The following is an 11,040-nucleotide window of genomic DNA, read 5'->3' as shown; positions in this document are numbered from 1 at the left end:
ATAGCGTCGAGTTCAAAATAAACAATAATATAATAATACACAGTTTGGATAACATATTCAAGCAGTGCCAGTTTTTCACAGAATATCGAATCCAATCTTTTGTCAAAGAAACCCCGTAAATATTCATGCCGGCGTTAAATAATATTTTTTTTTTACTTACTTCGGTTTTCGGTGAGGGAATGTATGCCTCTATGTGAAAAAAATAGACTGAGCACACAAATGCCAAGTTGATCTTTTTCACACGTATTGATTCAGTCAGGGGATCTAAATTTTCGAAAAGCAGAAAATAAGTTATACTAAGAGGTGAATGTTTATCAGTTCGCTGTGTTTCTTATTTATGTTTTTTCGCTCGCCATGTGTGTTGCTGGTTGTGATCTGAGATGAAAGTAGCCAGCAGTTTTGTCTGTATACTACATTTCACTTATCATCATGTCTGGATCTGTTTGCCATGTAAAGCGTAATACTCAGTGATCAGATCAATATCAGGGCAGATCCATATCAGGGCATTATGTGACATGGGAATGACCCGACTCGCTGAGATTTTCCAGATAAAGGTATGTCGTGAGTGTTGTTTGAAGCTCATCCCTTGCCTGCAGTTCGTTGGCCATCTGGTCAACAGCTCCCCACAGTGCTGCGTAGATGAGGATAATTAATCGATATGACGATTATAACAATAACTGTCAGGCCATCTGTAATATATTATGTTGTACGTTTCCTGCTTTAACCAGCAAGAGAGCGGGCTGGCGAAAAATATGTAAATGCTAGGGGTGTTTTTCACTAATTGTGTAACGGATTATTTAGGAAGGTTTACGTTTGAAACCACTTGCCAATGAAGAGTGAGTTTAGTTTTACCCCGCTTTTAATATATCATGGCAGGGGACACCAGGAATGGGCTGCACACATTGTACCCATAGAGGGAATCGAACCCGGATCTTCGGCGTGACGAACGGACGCTTTATCCACTAGGCTACCCCAACACTCCTAAGACTTTTAGCTAATAAATAATATAGTTTGAGTCGCTTTGCTTCTGAGATTTTAAATGAAGAAATAACACGCTCCAATGTTTGCTGTCACTCATCTTAGTCACAACGACAGGTACATGAGATAAAAAAACGTTTATTTTAAAGGGCAACTAAAACTGAAGGTGGGTTGGGAGATAGGAACAGAAAGGTCAGCAAGTATATTGCTGCACCGCCTGCTTGACCGTCATGATCATGGTCTCAGTGAGTTCCATTGGTGTGCCTGAAGGCAATGGCGTTGTTCAAACAGGCGGACTTTCGTGTCTACATTCTTACTGTCTCTGCCGCTGGACTTGATGCGACTCCATTGTGTTACCAGAGTATTAAAATAAATGCTCTTGTAAGGAAATGTCAAAGGTTTTGGTGTCTCAGAATGATAACAGAATGAAAACTCCCTTTTATGGATTATGCTGAAATGTTTTCGCGGAGGTGCACTGGTGAGTGAGTGAGTGAGTGAGTGAGTGAGTGAGTGAGTGAGTGGACATCTACGTCGTTTCCAACACTTTGACTGTAATATCACGGCTTTACGGCTTAAAATGATGCAAGCAACACATGAGAACGGGCATGCTGCCTAGAAATCAGACAAATCGGATCCTACCTATTTTTGATTCATCAAGTGTGTCCCCCAAAGCAACTTGTTCACATGAAACTAAACTGGCATATCTCAAAGTGTCGCTACATTTCTTTTAAATCAAAGCTAATTATTACATTAACTATAACAAAGTACACTTTTCATAAAACATACACAAATGTATACAAAATTCTTTAAAATGGAGTACCTGAAAAAGTATTCAGACAAACAAACTACAGAAGTTATAGTAACCATTTTCACCGACACCCTCTAAATATAATGTAAATACCAGGTTACATAACACTTGGGGCATAAGTCATTCGATGGTCTAATATGGAAAATTGTGTCTCTACATGAGAAGACAGTGGTGGAGGGTTCGAATCTGTAATGCACGTTCGACCATTTTTTGTGTCGGCAAACCAGTATATCATTACTGTGTTACACGCCGGACTTTGCTCCCACTTGAAACAGACCGTCAAATAACCCCTATGTATTGCAATGATCTAGTGAAAGAAAGTTTAACATAACATTGGCATGGTGTGAACAATCAGACAAACCAGACACAAATAACCACTGATACAACAGTCTATTGTCCTATTCTCATCCACGTATAGGAAAGGTCAGAATGACATTCATACTTCCCCGCAACCTTTAGAACATTATATGGTACACTATACTTCAAGGCAGCAAAGACAAGCCTATAAATGAACTGAAAATGTTGTCAATGTGTTTTGAAAATCCGATTTTATCCGACATATTCAAATGTCTGACAGTTAGCCTGTTTTCCTTCCTCTTCAAAGTGGATGCATTTCAAAATGGACAACACGCGTGTTGCTGTATTGGGTACAACTGCCAAATGTTCCAGAAGGTGGCATCGAAGTTAGAGATTGACTGGGCCCTGGTGCTAAATTAATTCACAATTAAGGGAACACAATAATTTTGTATCAATGTTCGTTTGATTTCTATAAAAGATGGAAATGGACAATGGCTGACGTACTGAAAAGGGATACCACACTTACTCAAGTCACTGTTTGCTGATCAGAACAAAGAAATCATAATGAACTCCTCAAAGTTCAATTTGACATTCACTTTTCTTCATGGAAATTTTGGTCGTGATCCCTCTCTCTCGCTGCTGCTGTAGGAATGGAGAACGTGCAGTTCATCACATACGATCACAAAGCACGCGTCACAAGCAACTAGCGTGCGAAATCTGGCTTCAAAAAGGCAGGTCGCTGTAAAAGTACTACAACTTGTGCAACAAGCCGCAACGTTGACACTTCGCGATTGAAGAACGAGCGATGGCTAATTGAGGGCGCTACACAGCGGGAAGCTCGAAGGTAAAGTGTTAGACCATCCGTCATCTGCAGATTCCAACAAACCCAGACAGTAGGGGAGAGGCGAAGGTCAGGACACCGTAGTGTGACACCAGGAATTGATGACAGGTAGTTCAGGTGTTCAGCTTTGAGTTATAATGTTGTATTACTAAATGATAATAGCATTCGTAGAGGTAGAGGGATACGTGACTATCGGAATATGAAATGTTTGTGTAGAAAAGATAGACATCATTGCAATGTAAAGTCGAACATTTGACATTTCAGATACTTAAATGTGTTCTTTTTTTCCAAGAAACGTTGACATTTTAAATTTGATACAAAACACAATATAGAATTCCGATCTGCTTGCACAAAAGACCCGTGAAGATCCGGGTTAGATTTGGTCTTCAGTGGCCCATGCTTGAGGCGACAAACAGGATCAGGTGATCAGTCTCGATGACTTGGTTGGTGCATGTCACCGTACCCCAGTTACGTACATGCAGATCGATGCTCATGAGGATGATCACAGGATTGTCTGATCCGGACCAAACAAACGAACAAGCAAACCATCTTACTCAAAGCGAACTCCTCGAACTTGATTGTCTTAGAAGCAGACCACTTTGAGGAAGCGGCATCTACCCTGTAATGTAAGCGCAGCGGGGGGCGCGGTGGGCGAGCTGTCTAAGGCGCCAGGCTGGTAATCCATCGAGCTTGGAGGTGCCGGGACCGAGTCCACCTGTGACCGGGTGTAAAAAACCTTGGAGTCAACTTTGTGTGCAGACTCTTTCTGTGTTGTCACAACCCCTAGTGTACAGTACACAACCCTTTGCACTTAAAAGAACCCACAGATCCGTTGGTAGATGACCAGATGGTGGTCACACGAATACGTACAAACACCTAGTTGCGGGTACAGCAACGTGCAGTAAACATGGACAAAGTACTGTGACTATCTGTGCCAGTCCACCCAGCTGTGAATGGGTACCTCGTAAGGATGGGAAAGCCACATTAACTCAGTGCGTCTGGTAGGCTGCAAGAGTTGTATGATCCCCAGGGAGTTGAGATTGAAAATACTATGTGCAGTTGTGATGGACATCCATTGATCGGCGCTGTACAAATATCTAGTATCGCATCGTCGTATTGGTCAAAGTTGCTTATAAGTATATCGTTGTCATTGTAAATATATAACTATGGGTGCATGAACGCCAATGCAACTTAAACTCACTTAAATCACACACTGACTGAACGCAACTGCAATTGTTGTTGGTTTTCCATGGTGTAACGAGCGTAATTCAGACATTTACAATTAATTCCTAACAAAGTCTTGCCCTTCGGCTGATGTTACAGTCAAATGAAAAGTAATGTTATTTTTCCTGCAGTATTTAAGCCTATCAGCATTTAACCTTTGATGACAACCATGCCTCGATATTAAACAATATTTTATCAGTTGTTTCAGACACCGTAGTCACTGCGAATCAGTATCCATTTCAGACATTTTGTTTTGTGTCGAGAAGTGCCTTTCCTTCAGAGGCATCTTCGAATGGCCTTTAAATGGCAACATTTGCCATTTGCTAGCATTTTGAATTAAATATTGTAAAAGAATTTCACTTCACAAAGACAAATAATCACAACGATGACTGCAAGTAAGCACGATCAAAAAACATGATAACGACTCGGTAATGTCAACTGTCTTTGAGGGAAAGGCCAATGCTTGATTGTTAATTAGTCGCTGCGTGCTCGTCGATAAAAATATCCACACACGTCAAACCGAAGTGGAGATGGCAGAAATTGAACAAATTGAAAAGAGAGACAAAAAACAAGCAAACACGACACAAACATATTTCTCCTATATTTCGAAAGGAATGTAAACAACATAAACTGGCGGGAATCATAGATTGCACTAGAATGACTATATAAAGTGTTTTGATAAACGTACAATCACACACCTCATATTAAGAGGTATGCATGAAAAGATTATGCTCTACGTTAAATACACATGTTTGACTTCCTAGACGTTTCCATACTCGTCATAGTACTTGATATAATCCCAGCTCAAAATCCCCGTAGAAGGCATGCTTTTAAGTACTTATTTTGCCTTTGTGAAATCCATAGTGACAACAAGCTTGACGCTGTTCTGGGAAGCACAGGCACTGGGAATCAAGCTTATTTAACTATTGTCTCTGAGTGTGAATGTGTATGGCAGCACATTCAGTAATGGTATTGACTGCCAAACACATCCAGGATGGTGGTAGTCAGCAAAGACCTTGAGGAAACACGGACTACGACCATTCACATGTTTTGTTTCTCATCCGCAACCTCAGCACGAACTATGTCAACAAATAAACAATTTGTAGCTGATTTGTGCTAATTATTTTCTAACGTGAAGCGTATCAGTTGATATTAGTATTACTAGATCTTTGACGTTCCTTGAGGTAGTTGTTTTTCGGAAATTTAGTTATCATGGCATAGCTAAACAATGATAAAGCGTCTGAGTCGCTGAGGCAAGCGGATGAGTCAACTTCTCATCTTGACAGCTCTGGGAATTTTTGCAAGGGTCATCGGGCGTCCAGCAACGATTGCACAATGGTCAAGGTTGTATATTAATGGAATAGAAATGTAATTATATAGGGTGGCATCCAAACCGGTAGGTGCGTTTATACCACATCTGGGTACAGACAATGGAGATGATAAATGAAACAAGATTATTTGTTTTCGGTCTAATGACAAAAGCACGCCCAGCCTATCTCAGGAAACAATGGAGTACTCGTGCCTCATTTCATAGACGTTTCAAGGAATCCACGGTGACGTGAAATCCATTAGGTTGTATAAGGATAGAGGTACATTTGGGGGCGCGAGCGCTCCAGGCTTGTAATGCAGCATGCTTGGAGGTGTCGGGGTGGAGTCCACCTCTTTGTTACATTTTTGCAATTCCATGGCGTGCTGAAAAAAACAACAACCCCCCCCCCCCCCTGAAAAAACCAACCAAACAGAAAAAAACAAACAAACAAACCTCCCAAAACGGGCAACCCCCCTCCAAAAAAACCCAAACCCCCCCAAAAAAAAACCAAAAAGAACCCCCACAACACACACTCCTAAGGGAAGCGGGTATGTTGCAATCAGAAATGACGCAAAACGAATCTGAAACATTATTTTTTGCTCAGCTTCAAAGATCTTTATCTTCAAAGATAAAACTCATGATTAGCCACGGGCACCAGCCTACGTCTGATGTTAAGTCAACTATATTTATCAAGACCACTATATTTGCTTGATGGTTTATGGCCTGGAGTAAGAGCTGGGCTGTTGCTCATGGATCTATCATTACGACAGAACTTTAGGCAACCTGTAAAGACGTGACAACAACCATGGTTGACGTTGAGGGACATGCCATTTTCTGGTTTCATGTTTCGGAAATCATAATATCATTACTAACCAAAGATGACGCATCTGTGTTGCGGAGACAAGATGGATGAGTCGATGCCTCATCTAGAAAGCTCTTTTTTTCAAGGGTCGTCAGACGTCGAGGAATGTCCGGGCAATGGTCAAGGTGATATGCTCAACGTCTCGTTACGTTACGACGTCAATGTTGGCGCACAAGTTGCACAAGTTGCACAGACACGTGTGGCAGCTGAACAATACCAAACAGCTGTGCAGAAACGGTGCCAAACTCTGCCGATGTACCCATGCGGTATTATAAATGGAAAAGAGCTAAATCAGCTTTGAACAACACTCCAACACGAGGGTGAGAAATATTATGGATAACAACTTCTTTATTACATGTGATGCGATGTTTCGGTATGGATCCTTATACCGTTGTCAAGCAAGAGTGAAGTAATACAGCACAGAACAGATTTATATAAATGAACAGGGATAAAGCAAAAACAACATGTAGGTATGGATCAAAGGGATTAACAACAACAACAATGGATGGTGGTAATGATCTGACAATAAAGGGAAGCCAATGGTAACTGTAGCCGAAACAAAGTATACATGATTGGGTAATTAGTGAGCTTGTGAGCTCTAATCTGTTGTTTTTATGAGTTCGTTCGTTCCCAGAGCAGCTGGGATGAGATATCTCACTCTCTTATTACTCACTAACTTCTAATAATGCCAATCAAACAAATCAACACTCCAACAATAATCCGTTTTCACAACGATTCCATACCTCCACTGGAGATACTTCACCTTCAACTCTTCACCTCTGTCTTAGAGTGCCAAAAATAGTCACAGTGACAGTGCAGTTTACAAATTTCATATTAAAAAAACCCTGCGGACCTGGGGAGTAATTGGAGTAAATGAATCTATGATTTAGCGCTTTAGCATCATCTTTTTAAAAATATTAAATTGTTACAGTCAGTGAGTGAGTTTAGTTTTACGTCGCTTTTGGCAATATTTAAACGATATCAAGACGGGGGGACACCACAGTGTGCCCATGTTGCGAACTGAACCTGAGTCTTCGACCTGACGACCTGACGACCTGACGCGCCCCTGAAACTAACTAACTAACACAGTTACGTGTAAACAAAACAGCAGTAATTTGTAGTAGTAGATTTCCAAGTGAAATGATGTGATGAATTTTATTTATACATTCAAAGCGCATTCTGGACTTATGGTCGTCACTCACGCACTCACTCACTCACTCACTCACTCACTCACTCACTCACTCACAAAAATACATTTGAAAGTTTGTATATTTTAGGAAAGTTCATAAAGGGTAGTCAAAAATAGATGACTGTATTTCTATCAGTTAACATTTCAAGACACCAAAACCTAATTCACTCTTGTAAGCCTTTACCTTGACATCACTGATGTTAAAAATACCTGAATATTCTACAAGACGTTTTTCAGGCTTCTTGATGTCGACATATTACTGTGGTGTTTGAAACACGCTTTGTGTGTGTCCCTAGAAACGTATTTCCTCTAGACATTAATTAAAAATGCTTTTTGATGGCAGCATTTTCGTCTATGATTTTTTTCATGTTAATCATTTCAAAAGGTTTCAAAATAACGACGGTTGCACGTTGCCATAGTTTCTGAATATGATCTGAGGCTCTTTGAGGACAAGGATTTTGACTGGAACGTTAATGGGTTGTGTCGTCCATCGAGATGGATATAGTAACAATCCAACTGAAACAGCTGAAGATGGTTACATGTAAATGAAACGAATAACCATCAAGATAAAAAATGTGCAGGCACGACGTTGAATATTTGCAGAGTGACTGTCAGATTCCATTCTTTATATCGGTGCTGTAATGCTGGACTATAGTCATACCTCGCTTTCAGTTGCATGTGTATTTTTCCACATGTCCATGTTGCTTTAAGAGTAAAACACATTGATGACTTGTGATGTTTTATCAGTGATTCCATGGGAACTAATCCAATGGTACTGTGATCAAAGACTGCCAAATAAAGAATCCAAATGATTCTTTGAAATCGCCTTGTAATTCGTGAAACGTGATCCTTTAAGAATCTGGAGACCAATGGTGCCGTTACATTTATACAAACCGCCCAGTTGTGACAGCTTGGTCGTTGATGTAACAAACTGATGGAATTTACTTCTTTGACGAATTTGTCTTCAAAGACGATTCCATGCTAATTATAGCGCACAATCTTTTCACATCTCGGAACGAATTCCCCTATACTGGTCGTATTTTGGCATCTATTGTGTTGTGTTACAACTGATTACACCCTAAAAGCTATTCTGTGAAAGCATTAGCATCGAAAATGGTTTTCGTTGTGACAACGCTGATGAATCGCGTCAGTGGACCCAGGAATGCGTTCTGTGTGATATACATCAGGTCCATTTTTCAGTCAATTTATATCGGGTGACAGCTTTGATATAATTACGATACGCACTTTAATGTGATTTCTGTATAAAAGTAAATTTCCAGAAACCTGTGTAGTTCATCAGAGCAGCGCACATTGTTGATTGCATGCTTTTTGTTTCACTTGTATTTATTGCGTATAAATACAAATAAATATGTACACATATACACATGTCTTGACAAGATTATATAAAAAAAAAGATTTTCATAAACGTCGGTGTTGAAGTTCACATTGAATTTGATTAGCCTATCTCTGTCTGCTGACCATACAAGATACTGGTCTCGTACGTTCGTTATCAGAGTGACTGAAGATTGTGAAACGTGGTCAGGTAGTCTGCAATATTTCCATATTTCATTAACATATACTGTCATAAAACATTCAGAAATACTGTGCGGTTTCCCCATGTTAATGCATGAAGTCGAGCATTGTCATGCTGGCAAGATCCCCCGTCAAGACGTTACGTCATACTGGTCTTCTGGCTTTTCGTACACTTCCCGTAGCCAATTACACACTATCTAGTCAGAGATTCGGCGCTGTCTAGGGATGAGGGTTGTTGTGCATTATGAGGCGGCAGTGTGAGTACGCAAGTGTCGTAACCGGATGGTGGGTTCCTGGGCGGCGGTGGTAACTCCAGGTACACCTGAAATGGGTCTGTCATTAACACCCCAGGTATTTTGGTATTGGGTCCATAGGTTTGAGATGGTCTTCTTGGGCACGCCGAATTGCCTCACCACCTTAAATCTGCGATGCTCTCTCGAGTCAAGCACCCAGTTGAAGTCGTTGAAGGGTCTTTCGGTCTTGGTATTGTTTTGTCGTCTTTACAACGAGACTTACCACGATGCATGTGGAGTACTTTCGATGTGGCATTTAAAGCCCACAGTCACAGATTTCAGATACACAGTTTTATGATTCATGTATATTTCATGCAGCGTGCGTTTTAGCGATTCACTACAAACGGGAGTGTCTGTGTGTGTGTTTGTTTGTTTGTTTGAGTGTATATATGCACACACACACATGCACACACGTGCGCGCTCACACTCACAGACACACATACACACATACACACTCACAAAACAAACATACTCAAACATACGCTCTAACAGACACAAAAACAGTCACATACAAACATACGAATTATATGCACAAAGACACTCACACAGAACAAAACCCACACGGACAAACTCACAAATAAACACTGATATACACACTTATACACATAAACATAAACACATGACAGTAAGCATAGTTTAGAGCAGCGTTTGTCTTTTTCACCCAAAGAAATCTCTTTCGTCGTATAATCAAGGCAATCGTTCTCTGGCCAAGATTTAAATACCCACGTAATTTAACACTACGTACACACACAGAAGGAACCCTACCGCTTCGAGCCCCATGCTGACGGTACAATCGACCTTGATAGGGAAATGTTTACGGAAAAAACAGCGACCCTGTGTTATTAAGTAAGGTACAAGCTAATTTAGCCAGTTACATGTGCTGTCTTGCTGGCATTTACACCAAGTCAAACATACCCCGAGAGGAGGTAACTCGCCTTAAGGAAATACTATCCTTATTTTAAGATCTGGCTCTTGAAAAGATGATGCAGAATCAACTACTTACGTATCGTTAAATAAATCTGAATCCATGGCAACGGGAAATCTATTACTGGCTTACATCGGATTTGCCCTATTAAGACCGAGGCAGGATATGTAATATGCTTTGTTCTGCGTGGTTGTGCTTTCATCAGTACGAATTATCTCCAAACGTGATTATTTAACGTTCGTTGTCAACAACTCCAACAGAGCTTAGTGTTACTAACCGGGGCCACGCTGACGTAAATTAGATTTGCATAAATTGGTATTTTCGGGATAATTATTTAAAAGCGTCATCATTGCATCTAGGTATTAACGTAAACCATTGTTAGATTTTGAAATATTTCCATCAGCTTGGAATCAAAGACCCAGTCATGAGGCATTTACTGCTATTTTTAACCCATATGTGACGCACGTGGTAGGTATACTCTTCCTATAAAGTTGAGGTCAGGAGCTCTAAAGTTAATATCTATTTTGGGTAGGTTGTGACGGCAAACATTTTATGCACATACTCTTCAAACGCCTGGTTAGAGTTAAGAAAATCGAGATTTGTGGATGTCGACTTGTTTATTGTGAGTAACACGGAGTTTTGGAGAGTATGTTTGCTCCTTCATCAGATGAATGGTGGGGAGTACCTGATGAAGGAGGACGCATACTCTCCGAAAAGTCGTGATTTTCATAATAAAAAAAACCTCGACATCCATAAATCTCGCTTTTTCTTTGAATTCCAC

Source organism: Haliotis asinina, chromosome 7 (genome assembly GCF_037392515.1).
Source record: "Haliotis asinina isolate JCU_RB_2024 chromosome 7, JCU_Hal_asi_v2, whole genome shotgun sequence".
Classification (NCBI taxonomy): Eukaryota; Metazoa; Mollusca; class Gastropoda; order Lepetellida; family Haliotidae; genus Haliotis; species Haliotis asinina.
This window is presented reverse-complemented; position numbering follows the sequence as displayed.